The 6638-nt window shown below is 47.5% G+C and overlaps 1 pseudogene; it reads left to right on the top strand.

The window, feature by feature from the left end:
* Window positions 1–4037: 4037 nt before the first annotated feature.
* LOC133398972 (protocadherin alpha-C2-like) lies at window positions 4038–6631 on the top strand (annotated as a pseudogene).
* The last annotated feature ends 7 nt before the right edge of the window (window positions 6632–6638 follow it).

Raw genomic sequence — 6638 nt, 5'->3', positions numbered from 1 at the left:
CAACTGCATACATTTTGTCAGTGGAAGATTTAGTCTCAATGTTAACAAGTTTTTTTGGAGAGTTTCACCTTGCTGGTTTCTGGTTGTATGCCTCAACTGCATACATTTTGTCAGTGGAAGATTTTGTTGAAATGTTAAATGGTTTACTTGTCTAGAGTTTCACCATGGTAGTTTCATAACCTGGCACTTAAAATTCCTTCTCCTTTCAATGCTACGTACATTTGATCATTGACCTCCGCATGAAACTCGTCAAATATGTGAACGCAGCAAACATACAGTTTGAGTGACACCCCAAAGTGATGCGTTTTCTTCTCTGGCCAGAGGAAAATGGGATTTCCATGAGTGCCTTGTTCAAGGGCACCTCTCTTGAGTTTTCGCCACTTACTCGTATTTCTACAGTGAATAAAAGGTCTCCACACCCCGGTTCAAATGTCAGGTTTTTGTCATTTTGAAAATATGAGACCAAGATGGACGGAAACAGTAATTACCAAACATTTTACACCATTACTATGATATTTAACCTGTACAAGTCAGTCAAAAAATGAATTATATTTGAGTGGGGAAGTAAAAATAAACACCTGCGATAATGTAGTTGCACAAGTGTTCGCACCCACATAATGCAGTCCCGTCCAAAAGCATTGGAACGGCAAAGTCAATTCCTTTGTTTTTGTTGTATTCTGAAGAACATTTGGGTTTTCAGATGAAAAGATGATCATGGAGACAAACGTTCAGAATCCAGCTTTCATGTCATGGCTATTGTACATGCTCAATGTGTTAACCACTCAGGACAGAGCACCTTTTGTTCGAAGCCACCCCACTTTCGAGTGAGCAAAAGTATTGGAACAGACATGATTGAATGAACTTCAAGTGAATAACATTCACTATTTGGTGGCGTAACCCTTACTTGCAATAACTGCATCAAGCCTGCCACCCATTGACCTTCACCAGACTGTCGCATTCTTCATTTGAAATGCTTTTCAGGCCTTTACTGCAGCCTCTTGCGGTTCTTGTTTGCTTCTGGGGGGGTTTCCCTTCAGCCTTCTGTTGAGTAGGTGAAATGCATGCTCTTTTGGGTTAAAGTCTGGTGATTGACTTGGCCAGTCAAAGACCTCCACTTTTCCCCCCTGATGAAGTCCTTTGTTGTGTTGGCAGTGTGTTTTGGGTCATTGTCTTGTTGCATGATGAAGCTTCTCCCGATTAGTTTGGATGCATTTTTCTGTAAATTGCCAGACAAAATGGTTTTGCAGGACTTCAGAATTCATTCTGCTGTCCCCTCCCATCACATCACCCACCATCGTTACATCATCAATAAAGACTACTGAGCCCGTTCCAGAAGCAGCCATGCAAGCGCAAGCCAGGACATGACCTCCACCATGCTTCACAGATGAGCTTGTGTGTTTTGGAGCATAAGCAGATCCTTTCTTTCTCCATACTTTGGCCTTTCCATCACTTTGGTAGAGGTTCATCTCGGTCTCATCAGTCCAGAAAACTTTGCTCCGAAACTTTTGTGGCTCATCTCTGTACTTCTTTGCAAAATCCAATCTGGCCCTCCGATTCTTTTTGCTGATGAGTGGTTTGCATCTTGTGGTACGCCCTGTATATTTCTTCTTTCCAAGTCTTCTTGTCACAGTGGATTGTGATACCTTCACCGTGCCCTGTGGATGTTGGCAGTGATGTCACTGACGGTTGTCTTTGGGTTTGTCTTCACAGCTCTCACAATGTTTCTGTCATCAACTGCTGTTGATACCCTTGGCCGACCTGTTCGATGTCTGTTGCTCAGTACACCAGTAGTTTCTTTCTTTTTAGGACATTCCAAATTGTTGTATTGGTATTGTCCAATGTTTGTTCAGTAGCGCTCATCGATTTTCCCTCTTCTCTCAGCTTCAAAAGGATTTGCTTTTCTCTCACAGACAGCTCTGTGGTCTTCATGTTTGCTGAACAGCAAATGCAGTTTTCACAGGTGAAACCCAAAGCCAAAACGAGCCCTACCTAATGGTTAAGCAATCGATGGAAAAGGCAACACCTGAGCAACGAGAAACACCCATCAGTCACATGTTTCAATACTTTTGCTCACTTGAAAAGTGGGTGGCTTCAACAAAAGATGCTCTGTCCTGAGTTGTTTAACATCTCGATGTAACTACCATAAAAATAAAAGCTGGAATTCTGAACATTTCACATATTCATCTTTTGATCTGAAGCCGGCGGCACGGTGGCCGACCGGTTAGAGCGTCAGCCTCACAGTTCTGAGGACCCGGGTTCAATCCCCAGTCCCGCCTGTGTGGAGTTTGCATGTTCTCCCTGTGCCTGCGTGGGTTTTCTCCGGGCACTCCGGTTTCCTCCCACATCCCCAAAAACATGCATTAATTGGAGACTCTAAATTGCCCGTAGGTGTGACTGTGAGTGCGAATGGTTGTTTGTTTCTATGTGCCCTGCGATTGGCTGGCAACCAGTTCAGGGTGTACCCCGCCTCCTGCCCGATGAACAGCTGGGATAGGCTCCGGCATGCCCGTGACCCGCGTGAGGAGAATCGGCTCAGAAAATGGATGGATGGATGATCTGAAGCCCAAATGTCTTCAGTATACAAGAAAAACAAAAGGAATTGACCTTGCCGTTTCAATACTTTTGGAGGGGACTGTAACTGGTAATGTTTGCTGTGTTCAGAATTAACCAATCAGGTTCCAACCTCATGTTAAATGGGAGTCAGCGCACACCTGCGACCATTGAAAGTGGCATCTGCCTAATCCCAAATAAAGTTCAGCTGCTCTCATATTTTGGTCACAATCTTGATGGAAAACGTTTAAAGACACAAAAATGTTGGCATTTGAGCAGGGGTGTGTCGACTTTTTATAGCCAGCGTCATTCTTTTTCGTAGTGTGTCAGGTAAACATCGCCTGAATGCGAGGTCAGGGTTGTTCTGCAACTTGACTGCGAGTCCCACGCCGTTGCTGCAAGTGGAGCACGACTTCACAAATTGAATAGTTCGGCCCTCATTTTTTGTCATTTATGGTTTTAGTTTAAATGTGCACCTTTTGCAGACTTTCTATTGCCCCTAAAAGAAAGTTTCAAGGATCATCCACGTGTTTTTTGTTTTTGCAATTTGCCAATGTTTGGAATGCAAGTCATTTCACTTTATTGTTGCATGACACACAGCGACGTCTCAATCTCACAAGTCAGTCCCAACAGGCGCTGCAAATGAGGTGCGTGCGTGGCCGGCGTTGGGGATGGAGGCTGGAGAAGCCCGCTCACAATCATCTCAGGAACAGGCACTGACAGGAACATGCAGTTGGAGTGACGCTGTTGATCATGTTTCACGTGACTCGAATGACACTTCAAACATAAAGCATACAAGTGGACATGTGCTATGATTTCAAAGATTCAGAAACGGAGCAGACTGATTGGGAGACGCCAATAATTGTCTTCATTTTGACTTGATGTCTCTGTAAAATGACACGGCAGAGCGAAACTGATTTCCCTATTTCGTCAGTGAACGTCAAATATTGTGAGGATTACAGTGGAATGTTTACTTAAAATATCGGAGGGATGACTTGGTTTCTTGTGGAGCTTCACCATGTTGACATCGTAACATGGCATTTCTTTTTTGTTGTTGTTGTTGTTGTTTCCTTTTCAAAGTTGTGGACCTACTTGCTCACACTGCGGAAGCACACGACGACTGCGGCTGGACTGTGTCGTGCCGCAGCTGCCCCTAGTGGTCAAAATATATTTCGGACTTTGCGCAACTCAACCGCAGTTTTGATTTATAAGGCACTTTAAAAACAAAGCAGCTGAAACAAAGCGCTGCACGTCAATACGAATCGAACAAAAACACGAGAAAGTTAAAGATAAGTATAAACAATCAAAAAATAAGTTGAAATGGAAAAAACAAATAGGACATTCGCATTTGATCAGCACAGAAGATGTGCAGGAAAGTAGTTGATCGTGGTCGTGATGGATCAGAACAATCTCAGGGCGGCGCTGTTTTTTTCTTTTTCACATTCACATCGTCATCACAGACCCTCGATCGCCATTGGGCGGTCCTTCAATAAGCTGGACGACTTGACAGTGGTGAAAAGCACCTCCGTCAGTGCGGTCGTTTTTTCCTGTCGACTATTATCTGGACTACATTTGCAAAGCCGTGTTTTGGACTCTTTTCGACGCCGAAATCGGAGTGGCCAAAAGGCGCATTCGGACGTCGACCGAGGTGCAGTGAGCGCGCATGAGAACAATGAGGTCCATTGTCTTAACGCAGCCACGGCAAAGGTGCGTGCTGCTCGTTCTTCTTTTCCTTCTCTCTTCCGTTCACCAAATATCCACCTCCGTGACCCATTATTCCATACCGGAGGAAATGAAAGAGGGATCGGTTGTTGCCAACCTCGCAGCCGATCTGGGATTGGATGTGAAAACGCTGACGCAGAGGAAGATGCGCCTGGACATTATTTCGAACAAAAAATATCTGGAGGTCAACAAAGACACCGGGGAGCTCCTCATCGTGGAGAAGATTGACAGGGAACACATATGCCCGACAAAGTCGTCAGCCTCATGTTATCTGAGACTTGAAGTGATTCTGGAGAACCCGTTAAGAATTTTTAACATCGAAGTTGAAATCATGGACATGAACGACAACGCCCCTCAATTTCGGAGAGACGCCATTCATTTGGACATTTCTGAATCGACATCAAAAGGAGAGAGATTGTCTCTCAGCAATGCAGTTGATCCGACGTTGGAAGTAATACAGTGAACAACATATCATCTGAGTGAAAGTGAGCATTTTAATATCGAGGTTCAGACGGGGAGGGAAGGAACAAAACTCGCAGATTTGATATTAAAGAAGACATTAGACCGGGAGCAGCAGGCTGTGCACAATTTAATACTGACGGCAGTAGATGGCGGTGCGCCCCCGCGTTCTGGCACAGCGAGTATTATTGTTCATGTTTTAGACAACAACGATAACGCCCCTTTGTTTGACAAGTCGATCTACAGTGTCAAAATCATGGAAAATGCTCCCATTGGAAGCCTTGTTATTGATCTGAATGCGACTGACTTGGATGAGGGCTCCAATTCGGATTTAACGTATTCCTACAGTTTATACACGCCTGAGAAAACACAAGAGACTTTTCATTTAAATCCTTCGACGGGTGAGATTACTGTGAAGGGAATGTTGAATTACGAAGAGTTTCGGATTTATGATATGGAAGTCATAGCAGCAGACAAAGGAGTCAATAGTTTATCAGGCCAGTGTACAATCAAAATTCAAGTCGAGGACATGAATGACAACCACCCCGAAATATCGATAAAGTCTTTCCGAAGTCCGGTCAGTGAGAATATCGCCGTGGACACGGTGATAGCAGTGGTCAGCGTGAGCGATAAGGACTCGGGCGACAACGGACTGGTGGATCTGCACATTCCACCAGATACGCCTTTCCGACTGAGGGAGTCCTCCGACGACTATTACCAGTTAGTGGTTTCGGAGCCCTTGGACCGCGAGAAGGTTCCGGAATACGACATCACCTTCACGGTGACCGACAGAGGCTCGCCCCCGTTAAGCGACAACGAAACCGTGACCTTACAGCTGCTGGACGTGAACGACAACGTGCCGCACTTCCCTCGGTCCTTCTACAGCATCCGCGTGCCGGAGAATAACGCTCCCGGCGCCTTGCTCACGTCCCTCAGCGCCTTCGACCCCGACCTCCACGAGAACCAGTACCTGGTTTACTTCATTGTGGAGAAGGAGATCGCCAACACCTCCATGTCCATGCTGTTCTCCATCAACCCGGAGAACGGCAACCTTTACGCGCTCAAGACCTTCGACTACGAGATGGAGAAGGACTTTCTTTTCCACGTCGAGGCCAGAGACTCGGGTTCGCCTCCGCTCAGCAGCAACGCGAGCGTCCGCGTGGCGGTGGCCGATCAGAACGACAACGCTCCGGTCATCGTCTCTCCGTGGCGGGCGCACGGCTCGGCGGTGGAGGAGAAGATCCCCAGATCCACGGATAAAGGCTCTCTGGTGGCCAAGGTGATCGCCTTGGATGTGGATTCCGTGCACAACTCGCGCATCACCTACCAGTTCCTGCAGGTGAGCGACGCCTCCTTGTTCAGTCTGGACCAGTACAACGGCGAGATCCGCACCACCAGGATGTTCAGTTACAAAGACTGGCGCCACCAGAGACTGGTGGTGGTCGCCAAGGACAACGGGGAGCCCGCTCTCTCCGCCACGGTCACCATCAAGCTGTCCACGGTGGAAACGGCCGCCAAGGCCTACTCGGACGGCGGCGGGGCGCCCCCGGAATACGACATCTTCTCCGACCTCAACCTGTATTTGCTCATCGGTCTGGGCTCGGTGTCCTTCCTGCTGCTCATCACCATCTCGGTCACCGTCGTGCTCAAGTGTCAGAAGGTCGAGCCCGGCAATATGGCTCCTCCGTGCAGGAACAGCGTGATCAGCGAGAGGAACTCCACCGTGGCGGATTCCACTCTGGTGTCCAACGACGCCTACTGGTACAGTCTGTTTCTAGCCGAGACCAGGAAAGGAAAGCTGGTGGTCAGGCAGCCCGCGCCCAAGGGCTCCAGATACTTCGTGTCCAGTATTCCCAGGAGCGCGGCCGGGTCCGCCACCAGCGACTCCGCCCCCTCCACCTTGCAGG

This window comes from Phycodurus eques, unplaced genomic scaffold (assembly GCF_024500275.1).
Source record: "Phycodurus eques isolate BA_2022a unplaced genomic scaffold, UOR_Pequ_1.1 contig_701, whole genome shotgun sequence".
Taxonomy (NCBI): domain Eukaryota; kingdom Metazoa; phylum Chordata; class Actinopteri; order Syngnathiformes; family Syngnathidae; genus Phycodurus; species Phycodurus eques.
The sequence above is the reverse complement of the archived record's forward strand: the minus strand, read 5'-3'. Positions and strand labels throughout refer to the sequence as shown.